Source organism: Budorcas taxicolor, chromosome 23 (assembly GCF_023091745.1).
Source record: "Budorcas taxicolor isolate Tak-1 chromosome 23, Takin1.1, whole genome shotgun sequence".
Lineage (NCBI taxonomy): Eukaryota > Metazoa > Chordata > Mammalia > Artiodactyla > Bovidae > Budorcas > Budorcas taxicolor.
The window spans coordinates 16,347,395-16,367,381 of NC_068932.1; the positions used below are offsets into that span (position 1 = coordinate 16,347,395).

The window sequence follows — 19,987 nt, forward strand, 5'->3', positions numbered from 1 at the left end:
AAGTTTCCACGAACTGAGAGAAGCAGAAGGGATGTGCACAAATTCTACACTGGCATAAATGGGTGACAACACATTTCTCCAAATATCCATAGGTTGAAATGACAGCGTGGAGATGACCCCTCTGTGACTGCAAATGAGAACAACAGCCTTAGAGCACAGGATGGTAAACCACAAGACTGAGAAGATCTGGTTCTCTGAAAGACCTGGTGGAGGAGAGGCAGCCCAGCAGCACTTAACTCTATGCCTGCTACGTGGAAGGCAGAAATAAACTGTCTTCCTTAAGTCACTGCATTATTGTGGTCTTTCTGTCATAGCAGCTTATTTAGTGTACTACATGGTATAGACTTTCACTCTTTCAACTTGTCCAATATTTGAGTTCTTTTTCGACCTTATAATTCATTCTCCCTACAGCAACCCATTTCACAAAGCATATTATAAAGAACATCATATTGTTATGCTTAAGACCTATATTCTTAAAATCCCTGTAAGATCTACATACTCTGGTCCCTTCTTACCTGCCTAATCTCATGTCACACCATGCTTTAACCTACTCTCTGGGCAACAAACAAATTGGTCCTCTTTTAGACATTCCAATAACTAAGTCTGCTCCAGATTGAAAAAAAAGATAGAACAAACATTTACCTGTATTTTATCCAGTTAATATCTAATTACTTTTCAGATCTCAGCTCCAATTTCACTTCCACAGAGAACCCTTACTGACTATGCCTCCTACCTGTAATCCTTTAAACTACATCACCATTTTCTACTGTGTTCCTATTACATGGTTCGTAATCATGCACTTATTTGCATGATTGTTTCATAAATACATGCCTACCATCTAGACTGTACATTCCGTACTGCTCACTCTTTTTTGTTTGTTTTAATTCACTGCTTGGAAAAAGAACCTGTCTGCCATGTGGGAGACCTGGGTTCAGTCCCTGGGTTGGGAAGATCCCCTGAAAAAGGGAAGAGCTACCCACTCCAGTATTCTTGCTTGAAGAATTCCATGGACAGAGGAGACTGGCTGGTGGGCTACAGTCCATGGGGTTGCAAAGAGTAGGACATGACTGAGTGATTAAATTTTCACTCTTTCACTTTGAAAATTTCCAGCATCTGACACACCTGGTACTGAAAACAGGCATTCAGTACCTTGTTAAGCTCAGGTATTAATATCTGTGCATAATAATTATTATTCTCATTTTAAAGAAATAGAAATTAAAGCTCAGAGATTTTTAAAATTTGACCAAGGCTGTGAGTTAACAAGTGTATGAGCTGGGGTGCTGACACAATCTCTTCAAAACCAGAGTCTGATATACAGAAGGAGGAGCTTCCAGGGGAGGTACTCTCATAACTTCCTTTCCCAGAGAAGTCAGATTTCAGATAATTCCTTCAAGATTTAAAGAGCTATAGAACAGTTATTCATTCATTAAGCAAATACAACAGAAACTGTGAGATCTCTTGAAACTTGGTTATTTCCTTGATTTCAACTCAATGTATTCTTTCAGGAAATTTGGGGGTTGTCACTCTGTAACTATGCAGTTTTTAAAAATTAAAGCAATTTCATTGCCATTAGAATTCACCAAAAATAAATGTTATAAAGGACACGTAGGTCCCAACATGGACAGAGAATTCCTACTTTTGACAATTTCAACAATGATCTCATTGATCTCACTCCACTCTGGCAACCTTTAGCTGTATACCATCTAAAATCATATCTGGATGTCATACATCATGAACAAGTGGGATTATCCCAAGGATACAAGTATGATTCAATATTCTCAAATTAATCAATGCTATACATGACATTAACAAATGGAAAAATAAAATCATATGATAGTTCAATAGATGTAGAAAAGTTTTTTATAAAATCCTATATCCATTTAAGATTTAAAATTCTCCACAAAGTAGGTATAGAGGCAACATACTTCAACATAATTTAAAAATCACATATATGATAAATCCACAGCTATCATCATCATACTTCACAGTGAAAAGCTGAAAGCATTTTCTCTAAAATCAAGAACAAGACAAGGATGCCCATTCTTGCCAATTTTACTTAAAATATCATATTAGAAATCAAAGCCATGGCAATCAAAGAAAGAGAAATAAAAGGAATTGAAATTGAAAAGAATGAAGTAAAACTGTTCTCATTTGTAGCTGACACAATACTATCTATACCAAATTCAAAGTTCAGTTCAGTCACTCAGTCATGTCCAACTGTGTGCAACCCAATGGACTGCAGCATGCCAGGTCTCCTTGTCCATCACCAACTCCTGGGGTTTACTCAAACTCATGTCCATTGAGTTGGTGATGCCATCCAACCATCTCATCCTTTGTCATCCCCTTCTCCTCCTGCCCTCAATCTTTCCCAGCATCAGGGTCTTTTCCAACGAGTCAGCTCTTAGCATCAGGTGGCTAAATTATAGGAGTTTCAGCTTCAACATCAGTCCTTCCAATGAATATTCAGGACTGATTTCCTTTAGGAGGAACTGGTTGGACTCCTTGCTGTCCAAAATTCTAAAAATCCCAACAAAAGCCTTCTAGACCTCATGAATGAATTTGGAAAAGTTGTAGGATAAAAAATTAACATACAGAAAAGTTGTAGGATAAAAAATTAACATACAGAAATCTGTTCCATTTCTAAACATTAAGAACAAACTATCAGAAAGAGAAATTAATAAACCAATTCCATTTATCATCACATAGAAGAGAATAAAATTCCAAGCAATAAATCTAATTAACACAGAGATGTTATGGGGAGGGAGGTGGGAGGGGGGTTCATGTTTGGGAACACATGTAAGAATTAAAGATTTTAAAATTAAAAAATAAAAAAATAAAAAATTTAAAAAAATAAAAAAAATTTAAAAAAAAAATAATAAATCTAATTAACCAAGGAAGTAAAAGACATATACTCAGAAAACTATAAAATGCTGGTTAAAAAAAAAAAGACAATACAAATAGATGGAAAGATATAACATGCTCATGGACAAGGAAAGTTAATGTTGTTATAAAGAATATATTACATATTACCCAAGGAAATCAACAGATTCAAAGCAAATCCTGTCAAAATGCCAGTGTAATTTTCAAAGTACTACAACAAGTAATTCTAAAATTTGTATGGAAACACAAAAGATCTCAAGTAGACAAAGATATCCAAAGAAAGAACAGAACTGAAAGTATCATACTCCCTGATGTCAGACTACAGTACAAAGTTACAGTAACCAAACAGAATTGTACTGGCACAAAAATGGACACAGGTCTATGGAGCAGAATATATATCTCAGAAAATAACCCACACTTACATGAACATCGAATCCGTGAAAAAGGACACAAAAATATACAGTGGGGAAAAGGCAATTTCTTCAATAAGTGGTGTGAAGAAAACTAGACAGCTACATGCAAAAAAATTAAATTAAAATATTTCACATGCTAGTAAGGTTAGGCTCAAAATCTTTTGAGATAGGCTTCAGCAGCACATGAATAGACACCTTCCAGATGCAAAAGCTGGGTTTAGAAAAGGCAGAGGAACTAGAGATCAAACTGCCAACATTCACTGGATCATAAAGAAAGCAGGTTCAGTTCAGTTCAGTCACTCAGTTATTTCCAACTCTTTGTGACGCCGTGGACTGCAGCACGCCAGATCTCCCTGTCCATCACCAACTCCCAGAGTTTACTCAACCTCATGTTCATTGAGTCAGTGAAGCCAACCGACCATCTCATCATCTTCTAGGAGAAAGCAGGCGAATTCCAGAAAAATATCTACGTCTGCTTCATTGACTACACTAAATCCTTCTACTGTGTGGATCACAACAAACTGTGAAAAATTCTTAAAGAGATGGGAGTACCAGACCACCTTACCTGTCTCCTGTGAAACCTGAATGTGGGTAAAGAAGCAGCAGTTAAAGCTGAGCATGGAACAACTGACTGGTTCAAAATTGGGAAAGGAGTAAAACAAAGCTGTATATTGTCACCCTGCTTATATGGAGAGTATATCTTAATATATATGCAGAGTACATCATATGAAATGCTGGGCTGGATGAATCATAAGCTGGCATCAAGATTACCAGCAGAAATATCAATAACCTCAGATATGCAGATGATACCAATCTAATGGTAGAAGGGAAGAGGAACTATAGGAGGGTGAAAGAGAAAAGTGAAAAGGCTGACTTAAAACTCAGCACCAAAAATGAAAATCATGGCATCCAGTCCCATTTTTTCATGGCAAACAGAAGGGGGAAAGTGGAAGCAGTGACAGATTTTATTTTCTTGGGTTCCAAAATCGCTGGGGACAGTGACTGCAGCCATGAAATTAAAAGATGTTTCCTCCTTGGAAGAAAGGCTATGACACATCTAGACAGCATATCAAAAAGCAGAGACATTGCTTTGCTGACAAAGGTCCATATAATCAAAGCTATAGTTTTTCTAGTAGTCATGTATGGATGTGAAAGGTGAATCATAAAGAAGGCTGAGCACTGAAGAACTGATGCTTTTGAATTGTGGTATTGGAGAAGAGTCTTGAGTCCCTTGAACTGCAAGGAGATCCAACCAGTCCATCCTAAAGGAAATCAGTCCTGAATGTTCATTGGAAGGACTGTTAATCAAGCTGAAGCTCCAATACTTTGGCAACCTGATGGGAAGAGCCAAATCATTGGAAAAGACCCCATAAGGGGAAAGACTGAAGACAAAGGAGAAGAGGGTGGCAGACGCTGAGATGGTTAGATAGCACCACTGACTCAGTGGACATGAGTTTGAGCAAACTCCAGGAGGTAGTGGAGGACAGAGTATCCTGGCATGCTGTAGTCCATGGGTCGCAAAGAGTCAGACAAGACTCAGTGATTGAACAACACAGAAACAAACATTTTCTCATACTATATATAAATCTTAACTCAAAAAGGGTTGAGGACTTAATTGTAAGACCAGAAACCATAAAACACCTGGAAGGAAACATAGGCTGTATACTCCTTGACATGACTCATAGCATATATTTTTGGATCTGCCTCCTAGTGAAGTGAAAGTGTTAGTCACTAAGCTGTGTCCAACTCTTTGCAACCCCCTAGACTGGACTGTAAGGAGATCCAACCAATCCATTCTAAAAGAGATTGATCCTGGGTGTTCTATGGAAGGAATGATGCTAAAGCTGAAATTCCAGTACTTTGGCCACCTCATGCGAAGAGTTGACTCATTGGAAAAGACTCTGATGCTGAGAGGGATTGGGGGCAGGAGGAGAAGGGGACGACAGAGGATGAGATGGCTGGATGCCATCACCGACTCGATGGACATGAGTCTGAGTGAACTCCGGTAGTTGGTGATGGACAGGGAGGCCTGGCGTGCTGCAATTCATGGGGTCGCAAAGAATTGGACACGACTGAGTGACTGAACTGAACTGAGACTGTAGCCCACCAGGCTCCTCTGTCCATGGAATTCTCCAGGCATGAATTCTGAAGTGGGTACCCATTCCCTGCTCCAGGAGATCTTTCTCAACCCAGGTATCGAACTCAGGTCTCCCACATTATGGGCAGATTCTTTGCCATCTTTACCATAAAAGAGAATGAAATTTTGCCATTTGCAATAACATAAATGAATCTGGAGGGCATTACACTTAGTGAAGTAAGTCAGACAGAGAAGGAAAAATACTCTATGTTATCATTTATATGTGGAATATTTTTTAAAAATAAAATGAATAAATTGAACAGAATATAAACAGGCTCACATATGTAGAGAACAAACTAGTGGTTACCAGTGTGAAACAAGAAAAATGGAAGGGGAAATAAGTGGAAGCGGAATAAAAACTATAGACTACTATGTATAAAACAAATAAACTACAGGATAAATTGTTCAGCACAGGGAATACAGCCTATAATTTATAATAAATTTCAAAGGAGCATAATCTCTAAAATTTTCTATATTCTCACTTGAAACTAACATAATATTGTAAATCAACTCTAGCTCAATTGAAAATAAACTAACAGGGTTCCCCTGGTAATCCAGTGGTTAAGAATCTGCCTTGCAATGCAAGGGAATCTGGTTTGATCCCTGGTCTGGGAAAACCCCACATGTTGCAGACAACAAGTCTGAGTGCCACAGCTACTGAGCCTATGCTCTGGAGACTGTGAAGGGCAACTACTGAAGCCCACGAGCCACAGAGTCTGTCTATTGCAACAAGAGAAGTCATGGCAAGGAGAAGCCCGCACACTACAACTAGAGTGTAGTTTCTGCTTGCCACAACTAGAGAAAGCCTGTGCACAGTTATGAAGACCCAGCACAGCCAAAAATAAAAATAAATAACAATGAATAAATAAATAAATAAAACCATGTCCAGGTGTCCAGTGGGAACTCCCCTTTAAAACCACTTTTAACAAACATGGTGTCTGGGACTATGGAGTCTGGGACAAAACATAGGGCAGTCTTATTTACTCATTACAAACAACTGGAAGAAAAGTAATCATACTTGCCTTACTTATGGATTTGCTGACATTCTTAATATTTATATGGAGAATATTTCCAACAATTGGGAGAGGAGTGGGCCCAGGTGGCAGCTTCCCTTTGGCATGCCTCTGATTCCAGAGAAAAAGGAAAATCAAAATAGAAAGACAGATCACCAGAACTGCAAAGAGATCCATTGGTGCACTTTGTGTGAGGGCAACTGAAAGCCTACAATCCAAACACTTTAAAAAACTGAGTGCAAAGAAAAAAACAAACAAAATGCAAGCTTATCACCAAACATGCAAAAGTCTTTGAACTTTTAAATAAATATTGCCTTATCATCAGTGCACTTTGACTTCTCAATAGATATTTAAACAAAAGGTTACATTAGTATTGATAAACATGTAAGCTTCAATGGAAATCTCAACTAAACATTATTTCACTTTCTCAGAGATGGCCATATTTTAGTAGTAAAATTGAAGCTATCAGAGTTTCAAAGGACTGGAATTCACAATCACAACAAATGATGAGAGCGTCTTTGCTCATCATATAAGCAGAAAAAGAAGCACTCTCTTAGAGCTTTTTCTCATAAAATCCACGGAAAGGCCAGGTGAAAACAGAAGAAGGGGGCAGGACAAATAAAGAAAGGAATAGGGGGCTGGTCTTCTCTTAGAAAAGAGTAGAGCTATCCCACGAGTTCTCACAGAGCCCTTTTTTTGTGCCAGGAGTTCTGACACCACTTACTTCCAGAGGAGATGCTGGTCAGCAGACAGTAGACAGAAAACAGGAATAACAAGTCAAGGAAAGAAATCACTCAAAGACATCAGTGGAAGGTCCCGTGGCTGCATATCGCCCGCCCCACTTCTTTGCATACCATTTCCAATAAGCATCACATAGCCAGAGCAAACATTTTATGTTCACACCTAGGTGAAAAAATACACTCCAGCAGTCAATACTATAAATATTTGAAAATGTCTAGAAACTCACAGATATGAACAAAATTTCAAGACTCAAAAGATATTTGACGACCTCCAATTGCATAATAAGCATCAAACTTAAAAGTCAGAAAACTATTCCTTGAAGGACTTAACTTAGTGAAAACAGAATAGTTAAGATAAGTGTATCATCAGATAAATTTAGCCATGAAAAAGAAAAAGTTATTAGAAAACTGAGAGGTTCTTGGTAATTATGTATGTGGTGGCAAAAAATATTTTTCAATAAATGGATATGCTGAGTAATAAAATAGATTTAGTTCCATTTTCACTTATTTTAAACAGCAGTAAGATTTAGCAGTAACATGGGTTTCCACAAGGGTAGAGTACAAAAAAGTAATGATGAAAACATTAAACAAATTAAGTAGTATGGGAAATAGTTCTATCAATAGAAATCCTAGTTACTTTATCACAGGAGTTTTGAGGAGACAGAAAAATAAGCAAACAATAATAATCAAAGGAAACTGAATACATTTTTCCTACAATGATGAAAAATCCAAAGAATCCACCAAATTCTAAACAGGATTACAGAGAAAAGATCCACACTCCCAAAATCTTGTGAAGCATGAGAATAACAAGGGAAAATAAAACCCTGAAAAGTTTTAAAGAGAAAAAGGAAGCTACAAAGAATGAGACTCAATTTAGAATAAATCTTTCCTTCAGTTTAGTTCAGTCCAGTTCAGTCACTCAGTCGTGTCCGACTCTTTGCGACCCCATGAATCGCAGCACGCCAGGCCTCCCTGTCCATCACCATCTCCTGGAGTTCACTCAGACTCACGTCCATCGAGTCAGTAATGCCATCCAGCCATCTCATCCTCTGTCGTCCCCTTCTCCTCCTGCCCCCAACCCTCCCAGCATCAGAGTCTTTTCCAGTGAGTCAACTCTTCTCATGAGGTGGCCAGAGTACTGGAGCTTCAGCCTTAGCATCATTCCTTCCAAAGAAATCCCAGGGTTGATCTTCAGAATGGACTGGTTGGATCTCCTTGCAGTCCAAGGGACTCTCAAGAATCTTTCCTTACACAATGCTTATAAATGATTAAAAACAGTCAAGTAAAATCTTCAAAAGCTCAATAGGAAATGATTTTCAAAATTGTTATTCTATACCTGATAAACTCAATTCAACCATAAGGTCGAAGTATAGACATTTGGGGGCCTTCCCTGGTGGTCTAGTGGTTAAGACTCCATGTTTCCACTGCAGGGAGCACAGGTTCAATCCCTAGTCAGGGCACTAAGGTCCTGTGCTGTATGGTAGAGCCCAAAATAAAATAAGTAAGAAACATATAGACACTTTTGGACATGTGAACATTCAGAGTTTTATAATCTTGAAATCACTTCTGAAATAATTACCTGAGGAAAAACTCCAAAAAAAATAAAAACATATCCCCAAAAGGGGAGAAAATGGGACACAAAATTAATGATGTACAAAAGGCAAGCAAAACATCTGAGTCTAAATAATGACTGAGAATGTGGTAGCAAAGCTTAAAGAAATTATCAAGTTATTTTTCCATAAGGAAAAGAGGGCTAAAATTCTAGATGTTTCTGACAAAAAACATCATGGAAGCTGATATAGAGGATAGGAAGTTGTCAGCATTTAGAGAGTGGTCTGTCTTATTCTAGTAAGGCTATCAATAGTAATTCTAATTTTTAATTATATAGACAGATACAAGCAATTACAATACCAAAATTTTGTCTGAAAGTTTAAAACACACCTAAAATAAAGTATCTTTCCTTTTAATAGAAGAAAAGCAAAATGAAATGTAGAAAGCTTGATCAGTCCAGCTAAGGACAATATAAAAGAATGAAGTTTATTAAGCATGAGGTAAAAATCATCAAGTGAGGCACTATGACTTCTCATTTCCTACAAAGACTGCATGGGTTTTTTCAGAAGCACCTCCTGAATATACTGCCCAAGACCAGCATGGACTGAAGAAATATGAAGACTAAAAGTGAATTCTGTGTACAAGAATCAAGTGCAAACAATAGCAATGATGAAAATTACCCCAAAAGTTGTATGGAAAATAGTTCTAGAATGTCCTTTATTGCTAGCAAGTACATCAATAACAGTTATTTCAGGTATATCTGGATACTTAGTTTGAATAACATTTAATTAATTTATTTAGGTAATATATGCATGCTAGGTCACTTCAGTCATGTCTGACTCTCTGCGATCCCGTGAACTATAGCCTGCCAAGCTCCTCTGTCCATGGGACTCTCCAAGCAAGAATCCTGGAGTGGGTTGCCATGCCCTCCTCCAGGAAATCTGCCCAACCCAGGGACTGAAACCGCCTCTCTTGTATTTCCTGCATTGGCAGGCGGGATCTTTACCATTAGCATTACCTGGGAAGCTCAATGTAGTTAATAAATACTTCCTAATATTTAAGAAGCCGAATTTAATAATAAAACACAACTAGCATATAACCAACAAGATAAGATTGATTGAGGAAATATTTTACTGGCTCTTTTGTGCCAGATATTTCCCACTCAGTTAGGTCACTTGATTTTCATAAGATGCTTTGAACAGATATGTTTCAGCTGAGTTACTTGATACCTCCCTGCCAAGTTAATAAAGGGTAGAGATGGAATGGAACCTAAGACATCTGCCACACCACATATGCCAAGTATAACTTTAAAAAAGAAACTGGGTGGGGCAGTCCTAAGATGGCGGAGGAATAGGATGGGGGAGCTCACTTTCTCCCCCACAAATTCATCAAAAGAACATTTAAACACTGAGTAAATTCCACAAAACAACTTCTGAATGCTGGCAGAGGACATCAGGCACCCAGAAAAGCAGCCCAGGGTCTTCGAAAGGAGGTAGGAAAAAATATAAAAGACAAAAAAGAGACAAAAGAGGTAGGGACCAAGCTCCATCCCAGGAAGGGAGTCTTAAAAAGAGAGAAGTTTCCAAACACCAGGAAACACTGTCACTGCCAAGTCTGTGGCGAGCCTTGGAACCACAGAGGGCAACATAACTGGGAGGAAAAATAAATAAATAATTAAAACCCACAGATTACATGCCCAACAGTAACTCCCCCAGCAGAGAAGCAGTGCAGATGCCTGCACCCACCACTAGCAAGCGGGGGCTGGGCAGGGAGGCGCGAGCTGCATTGCTTAGAGTAAGGACCAGGCCTGAAGGCCCTGAGAGCAATCTGAGGGAACCAACTTGGGCTAGCAAACCAGACTGTGGGATAGTGACCATGCGAAAAGCCCTAACCTAAGACACTGCCAGGCCTGCTCACAGAACAAAGGACTGAACAGAGCTAGCCCATTGAAGATCATCCCCCTCCAGTGACAGGCAGCCAGAGCTGGAAGGGGGCAATCACAGCCCCAGAGAGACATTATCTACCAAACTGCAAGCAGGCTTCTGTGCTAAGACTTCTTGGGGTTCTGGATGGTCAACATCTGCCTGAGAAGCTGCACTGGTTGTATGCCCAGAAAACCGAGTGGCAGGGACGGGGGAGGCAATAAGTCACAGGGACCGTGCTTGCCAAACACATCATCACCTGAGCTGCTCGGACCTGGGAAGGGCACAAAACGCAGGCCCAACCGAGTCTGTGCCTCTGAGGATTACCTGAGTGCCTGAACCTGAACGGCTTAGACCTGGGAGGTGCATGAAGGCCAGGGCTGGCCTTGGATGGTTCCCGGTGGAGCAACCTAGAGCCTGAGCAGTGTGGGCAGGGAGGGCACACACGCCGTGAGCAGGGGCAGACCCAGTGTGGCTGAGGCACTGGGAGCACATGCCAGTGTTATTTGTTTGCAGCATCCCTCCCTCCCCACAGCACGACTGAACAAGCGAGCCTATAGAAGTGTCCACTACTGCCCCCTTGTTTCAGGGCAGAAAACAGACACTGAAGTGACCAGCAAACAGAAGAAGCTAAAACAGAGTGTTGGAAGTGACAGATGCAATAGATTAAAACCCTGTAGTTAGTACTGAATACATAGGAAGGGGCCTATAGATCTTGAGAAATATAAGCCGGACCAAGGAACTATCTGAAAATGAACTGACCCCACACTGCCCACAACACCACCAGAGAAAGTCCTACATATGTTTTTACTATTTTTACTATCATTCTTTTCTTAGTTTTTTTTAATTTTTAAGTCCTCTATTACTCCTTTAGTTTTCATTTATATAACCTACTATTACTTTACAAAAAAAAAAAGAGAGAGAGAGAGAGAGAGAGAGACCCTATTTTTTTAAAGAAAACCTCATATATATATATTTTTACATAATTTTTGTGACTTTTTCTTTTCTTTTCTTTCATATTGTATTTTTGAAAATCCAACCTCTACTCTAGATTTTTAATTTTTGCTTTTTGGTATTTGTTATCACTTTTGTACCTTTAAGAACCCAACCATCAGTACCCATTTTTACTTGGGAGCGAGATTCCTGGCTTGACTGCTCTCTCCCTCTTTGGACTCTCCTTTTTCTACACCAGGTCGCCTCTATCTCCTCCCTCCCCCTTCTCGTCTTTACCCAACTATGTGAATCTCTTTGTGTGTTCCAGAAGGTGGAGAACATTTAAGGAACTGATTAAAGGCTGGATCTGTCTCTCTCCTCTTGATTCTCCCCCTTTATCCTCCTGGCCACCACTGTCTCCTTCCTCCCTCTTCTCTTCTCTGTATAACTTCATAACATCTCTGAGCGGTCCAGACTATGGAGTGCACATAAGGAAGTGATTACTGGCTAGCTTGCTCTCTCCACTTTTGATTCCTCCTCATATCATTCGGGTCACCTCTAACTCCCTCCTCCCTCTTCTCTTCTCCAAGTAACTCTGTGAACATCTCTGGGTGTCCCTCACTGTGGAGAAACTTTTCATCTTTAACCTAGATGTTTTATCAATGGTGCTGTACAGACAGAGAAGTCTTCAGACTACTGTAAACACAAGACTGAAAACCAGAAGCAGGTGGCTTAAGTGCAAATCCTGAGAACACCAGAGAACTCCTGACTCCAGGGAACATTAATTGACAAGAGCTCATCAAACATCTCCATACCTTCACTGATACCAAGCACCACCCAAGGGCCAACAGGTTCCAGAACAAGACATATCACACAAATTCTCCAGCAACACACGAAAACAGCCCTGAGCTTCAATATAAAGGCTGCCCAAAGTCACTCCAAACCCACTGACATCTCATAACTCATTAATGGACACTTCATTGCACTCCAGAGAGAAGAAATCCAGCTCCACTCACTAGAACACAGACACAAGCTTCCTTAACCAGGAAACCTTGACAACTCCACAATAAAGAGAACTCCACCAACTGCCAGAATACAGAAAGGCCACCCCAAACACAGCAATATAAACAAGATGAAGAGACAGGAATACCCAGCAGGTAAAGGAATAGGATGAATACCCACCAAACCAAACAAAAGAGGAAGAGATAGGGTATCTACCTGATAAAGAATTCCGATAATGATAGTAAAAATGATTCAAAATCTTGAAAACAAATTGAAATCACAAATGAATAGACTGGAGACAAGGATTGAAAAGATGCAAGCAAGGTTTAACAAGGACCTAGAAGAAATTAAAAAAAGAGTCAATATATAATGAATAATGTAATAAATGAGATCAAAAACACTCTGGAGGCAACAAATAGTAGAATAATGGAATCAGAAGATAGAATAAGTGAAGTAGAAGATGCAATGGTAGAAATAAATGAATCAAAGAGGAAAAAAGAAAAATGAATTAAAAGAAATCAGGACAATCTCAAGACCTCCAGGACAATATTAAACGTCCCAACATTCGAATCATAGCAGTCCCAAAGGAAGAAGACAAAAAGAAAGACCATAAGAAAATACTTGAGGAGATAATATTGAAAACTCCCCTAAAATGGAGAAGGAAATAATCACCAAAGTCCAAGAAACACAGAGAGTCCAAAACAGGATAAACCCAAGGTGAAACAACCCAAGACACATATTAATCAAATTAACAAAGTCAAACACAAAAAACAAATATTAAAAGCAGCAAGGGAAAAACAACAAATAACACACAAGGGGATTCCCATAAGGATAACACCTGATCTTTCAATAGAAACTCTTCAGACCAGGAGGGAATGGCAGGACATACTTAAAGTGATGAAAGAAAATAACCTACAGCCCAGATTACTGTACCCAGCAAGGATCCCATTCAAATATGAAGGAGAAATCAAAAGCTTTACAAACAAGCAAAAGCTGAGAGAATTTAGCACCACCAAACCAGCTCTCAAACAAATACTAAATAATCTTCTCTAGACAGGAAATGCCAAAAGGGTGTATAAACTCGAACCCAAAACAATAAAGTAAATAACAATGGGATCATACTTATCAATAATAACCTTAAATGTAAATGGGTTGAATGCCCCAACCAAAAGACAAAGCCTGGCTGAAGGGATACAAAAACAAGACCCCTATATATGTTGTCTACAAGAGACCCATCTCAAAACAAGGGACACATACAGACTGAAAGTGAAGGGCTGGAAAAAGATATTCCATGCAAAGAGAGACCAACAGAAAGCAGGAGTAGCAATATCCATATCAGATAAAATAGACTTTAAAACAAAGGCTGTGAAAAGAGACAAAGAAGGACACTACATAATGATGAAAGAATCAATCCAAGAAGAAGATATAAGAATTATAAATATATATGCACCCAACATAGGAGCAGCACAATATGTAAGACAAATACTAACAAGTATGAAAGGGGAAATTAACAATAGTACAGTAATAGTGGGAGACTTTAATACCCCACTCACAACTATGGATAGATCAACTAAACAGAAAAATAGCAAGGAAACACAAACTTTAAATGATACAATAGACCAGTTAGACTTAATTGATATCTATAGGACATTTCACCCCAAAACAATGAATTTCACCTTTTACTCAAGCGCACACGGAACCTTCTCCAGGATAGACCACATCCTGGGCCATAAATCTAGCTTTGGTAATTTAAAAAAAAAAAAATTTGAAATATCCCAAGCATCTTTTCTGACCACAGTGCAGTACTATTAGATGTCAATTACAGAAGAAAAACTATTAAAAATTGCAACATATGGAGGCTGAACAACACACTTCTGAATAACCAACAAATCACAGAAGAAATCACAAAAGAAATCAAAATATGCATAGAAACGAATGAAAATGAAAACACAACAACCCAAAACCTGTGGGACACTGTAAAAGTAGTGCTAAGGGGAAAGCAATACCGGCACACCTCAAGAAACAAGAAAAAAGTCAAATAACTAACCTAAATCTACACCTAAAGCAACTAGACAAGGAACAAATGAAGAACCCCAAGGTTAGTAGAAGGAAATAAATCTTAAAAATTAGGGCAGAAATAAATGCAAAAGAAACAAAAGAGACCATAGCAAAAATCAATAAAGCCAAAAGCTGGCTCTTTGAGAAGATAAATAACATTGACAAACCGTTAGCCAGACTCATCAAGAAACAAAGGGAGAAAATAAAATCTGTAAAATTAGGAATGAAAGTGGAGAGATCACATCAGACAACACAGAAATACAAAGGATCAGAAGAGACTACTAACAGCAATTATATGCCAATAAAATGGCCAACTTGGAAGAAATGGACAAATTCTTAGAAAAGTACAACTTTCCAAAACTGAACCAGGAAGAAATAGAAAACTTTAACAGACCCATCACAAGCATGGACATTGAAACTATAATCAGAAATCCTCCAGCAAACAAAAGCCCAGGTCCAGGCGGCTTCACAGCTGAATTCTACCAAAAATTTAGAAAAGAGCTAATACCTATCCTACTCAATCTCTTCCAGAAACTTGCAGAGGAAGGTAAACATCCAAACTCATTCTATGAGGCCACCATCACCCTAATACCAAAACCTGACAAAGATGCCACAGAAAAAGAAAACTATAGGCCAATATCACTGATGAACATAGATGCACAAATCCTTAACAAAATTTGGGCAAACAGAATCCAACAACATATTAAAAATGTCATACATCATGACCAAGTGGGCTTTATCACAGGGATGCAAGGATTCTGTACTATCCACAAATCAGTCAATGTAACACACCACAAAAACCAACTGAAACATAAAGACCATATGATTATCTCAATAGATGCAGATAATGCCTTTGACAAAATTCAACATCCATTTATGATAAAAACTCTCCAGAAAGCAGGAAGAGAAGGAACATACCTCAACATAATAAAAGCTATATATGACAAACCCACAGCAAACATTATCCTCAATGGTGAAAAATTGAAGTATTTCCCCTAAAGTCAGGAACAAGACAAGGGTGCCCATTTCACCACTACTATTCAACATAGTTTTGGAAGTTTTGGCCACAGTAATCAGAGCAGAAAAAGAAATAAAAGGAATCCAAATTGGAAAAGAAGAAGTAAAACTCTCACTGTTTGCACATGACATGATCCTCTACACAGAAAACCCTAAAGACTCCACCACAAAATTATTAGAACTAGTCAATGAATATAGTAAAGTTGCAGGATATAAAATCAATATACAGAAAAGCCTTACATTCCTATACACTAATAATGAGAAGATAGAAAGAGAAATGAAGGAAACAATTCCATTCACCATTGCAATGAAAAGAATAAAACACTTTGGAATATATCTACCTAGGGAAACTAAAGACCTATATATAGAAAACTCTAAAACTCTGGTGAAAGAAATCATAGAGGACACTAATAGATGGAGAAATATACCATGTTCATGGATCAGAGAATCAATATAGTGAAAATGAGTATGCTACCCAAAAAAATCTATAGATTCAATGCAATCCCTATCAAGCTACCAACGGTATTTTTCACAGAACTAGAACAAATAATTTCACAATATGTATGGAAATATATTTAAAAAAAAAAAAAACCTCGAATAGCCAAAGCAATCTTGAGAAAGAAGAATGGAACTGGAGGAATCCACCTGCCTGACTTCAGGCTCTACTACAAAGCCACAGTCATCAAGACAATATGGTACTGGCACAAAGACAGACATATAGATCAATGGAAAAAAATAGAAAGCCCAGAGATAAATCCATGCACCTATGGACACCTTATATTTGACAATGGAGGCAACAATATACAATGAAGAAAAGACAATATCTTTAAAAAGTGGTGCTGGAATAACTGGTCAACCACTTGTAAAAGAATGAAACTAGAACACTTTATAACACCATACACAGAAATAAACTCAAAATGGATTAAAGATCTAAACGTAAGACCAGAAACTAGAAAACTCTTAGAGGAGAACATAGGTAAAACACTCTACAACATAAATCACAGCAGGATCCTCTATTACCCACCTCCCAGAATATTGGAAATAAAAGCAAAATAAACAAATGGGACCTAATTAAAATTAAAAGCTTCTGCACAACAAAGGAAACTATAAGCAAGGTGAAAGACAGCCTTCAGAGTGGGAGAAAATAATAGCAAATGAAGCAACTGACAAACAACTAATCTCAAAAATATACAAGCAACTTCCGCAGCTCAATTCTAGAAAAATCAACAACCCAGTCAAAAAATGGGCCAAAGAATTAAATAGACATTTCTTCACAGAAGACATACAGATGGCTAACAAACACAAGAAAAGATGCTCAACATCACTCATTATTAGAGAAATGCAAATCAAAGCCACAATGAGGTACCACTTCACACCAGTCAGAATGGCTGTGATCCAAAAATCTGCAAGCAATAAATGCTGGAGAGGGTGTGGAGAAAAGGGAACCCTCCTACACTGTTGGTGGGAATGCAAACTAGTACAGCCACTATGGAGAACAGTGTGGAGATTCCTTTAAAAATTGCAAATAGAACTGCCTTATGACCCAGCAATCGCACTGCTGGGCATACACAGCAAGGAAACCAGAATTGAAAGAGACACATGTACCCCAATGTTCATCGCAGCACTGTTTATAATAGCCAGGACATGGAAACAACCTAGATGTCCATCAGCAGATGAATGGATAAGAAAGCAGTGGTACATATACACAATGGAGTATTACTCAGCTGTTAAAAAGGATACATTTGAATCAGTTCTGATGAGATGGATGAAACTGGAGCTGATTATACAGAGTGAAGTAAGCCAGAAAGAAAAACACCAATACAGTATACTAACACATATATATGGAATTTAGAAAGATGACAATGACGACCCTGTATGCAAGACAACAAAAAAGACACAGATGTGTATAACGGATTTTTGGACTCAGAGGGAGAGGGAGAGGGTGGGATGATTTGGGAGAATGGCATTGAAACATGTATACAATCATGTAAGAATCGAATCACCACTCTATGTCCGACGCAGTATACAGCATGCTTGGGGCTGGTGCACGGGGATGACCCAGAGAGATGTTATGGGGAGGGAGGTGGGAGGGGGGGTTCATGCTTGGGAACGCATGTACACCCGTGGTGGATTCAAGTCAATGTATGGCAAAACCAATAAAGTATTGTAAAGTAAAATAAAGTAAAAATTAAAATTAAAAAAAAAAAACAAACAAACAAAATGCAGTACTTGGATGCAATCTCAAAAACGACAGAATGATCTCTGTTCATCTCCAAGGCAAACCATTCAATATCACAGTTATCCAAGTCTATGCCCCAACCAGTAATGCTGAAGAAGCTGAAGTTGAACGGTTTTATGAAGACATACAAGATCTTTTAGAACTAACATCCGAAAAAGATGTCCTTTTCATTATAGGGGACCGGAATGCAAAAGTAGGAAGTCAAGAAACACCTGGAGTAACAGGCAAATTTGGCCTTGGAAAGCAGAATGATGCAGGGCAAAGACTAATAGAGTTTTGCCAAGAGAACGCACTGGTCATAGCAAACACTCTCTTCCAACAACATAAGAGAAGACTCTACACAGGGACATCACCAGATGGTCAACACTGAAATCAGTTTGATTATATTCTCTGCAGCCAAAGATGGAGAAGCTCTATACAGTCAACAAAAACAAGACCAGGAGCTGACTGTGGCTCAGATCATGAACTCCTTATTACCAAATTCAGACTCAAATTGAAGAAAGTAGGGAAAACCGCTAGACCATGCATGTATAACCTAAATCAAATCTTTATGATTATACAGTGGAAGTGAGAAATAGATTTAAGGGCCTAGACTTGATAGATAGAGTGCCTGATGAACTATGCAATGAGGTTCGTGACACTGTACAGGAGACAGGGATCAAGACCATCCCCATGGAAAAGAAATGCAAAAAAGCACAATGGCTGTCTGGGGAGGCCTTACAAATAGCTGTGAAAAGAAGAGAGGCAAAAAGCAAAGGAGAAATGGAAAGATATAAGCATCTGAATGCAGAGTTCCATTCTGCATAGTAAGAAGAGATAAGAAAGCCTTCTTCAGTGATCAATGCAAAGAAATAGAGGAAAACAACAGAATGGGAAAGACTAGAGATCTCTTCAAGAAAATTAGAGATACCAAGGGAATATTTCTTGCAAAGATGGACTCGATAAAGGACAGAAATGGTCTGGACCTAACAGAAGCAGAAGATATAAAGAAGAGATGGCAAGAATACACGGAAGAACTGTACAAAAAAGATCTTCACGACCCAGATAATCATGATGATGTGATCACTAATCTAGAGCCAGACATCTTGAAATGTGAAGTCAAGTCGGACTTGGAAATCATCGCTATGAACTAAGCTAGTGGAGGTGATGGAATTCCAGTTGAGCTGTTTCAAATCCTGAGAGATGATGCCGTGAAAGTGCTGCACTCAATATGCCAGCACATTTGGAAAACTCAGCAGTGGCCACAGGACTGGAAAAGGTCAGTTTTCATTCCAAACCCAAAGAAAGGCAATGCCAAAGAATGCTCAAACTACCGCACAATTGCATTAATCTCACACACTAGTAAAGTAATGCTCAAAATTCTCCAAGGCAGGCGTCAGCAATACGTGAACTGTGAACTCCCTGATGTTCAAGCTGGTTTTAGAAAAGGCAGAGGAACCACAGATCAAATTGCCAACATCCGCTGGATCATGGAAAAAGCAAGAGAGTTCCAGAAAAACATCTATTTCTACTTTCTTGACTATGCCAAAGCCTTTGACTGTGTGGATCACAATAAACTGTGGAAAATTCTGAAAGAGATGGGAATACCAGACCACCTGCCCTGCCTCTTGAGAAACCTGTATGCAGGTCAGGAAGCAACAGTTAGAACTGGACATGGAACAACAGACTGGTTCCAAATAGGAAAAGGAGTATGTCAAGGCTGTATATTGTCACCCTGCTTATTTAACTTCTATGCAGAGTACATTAAGAGAAATGCTGGACTGGAAGGAACACAAGCTGGGAGAAATATCAATAACCTCAGATATACAGATGACACCATCCTTATGGCACAAAGTGAAGAGTAGTGAAAAAGCCTCTTGATGAAAGTGAAAGAGGAGAGTGAAAAAGCTGGCTTAAAGCTCAACATTCAGAAAACGAAGATCATGGCATCCAGTCCCATTACTTCATGGGAAATAGACGGGGAAAGAGTGGAAACAGTGTCAGACTTTATTTCTTGGGGCTCCAAAATCACTGCAGATGGTGATTGCAGCCATGAAATTAAAAGACGCTTACTCCTTGGAAGAAAAGTTATGACCAACCTAG

General features: G+C 38.8%; 1 protein-coding gene across 2 annotated transcripts in view; it reads right to left on the reverse strand.

Annotated features, from left to right (window-relative positions):
- Positions 1-19,987, reverse strand: part of LOC128067983 (cytochrome P450 2C31-like) — an 83,224-nt gene that overhangs the window by 51,308 nt on the left and 11,929 nt on the right. The window lies entirely within an intron of this gene.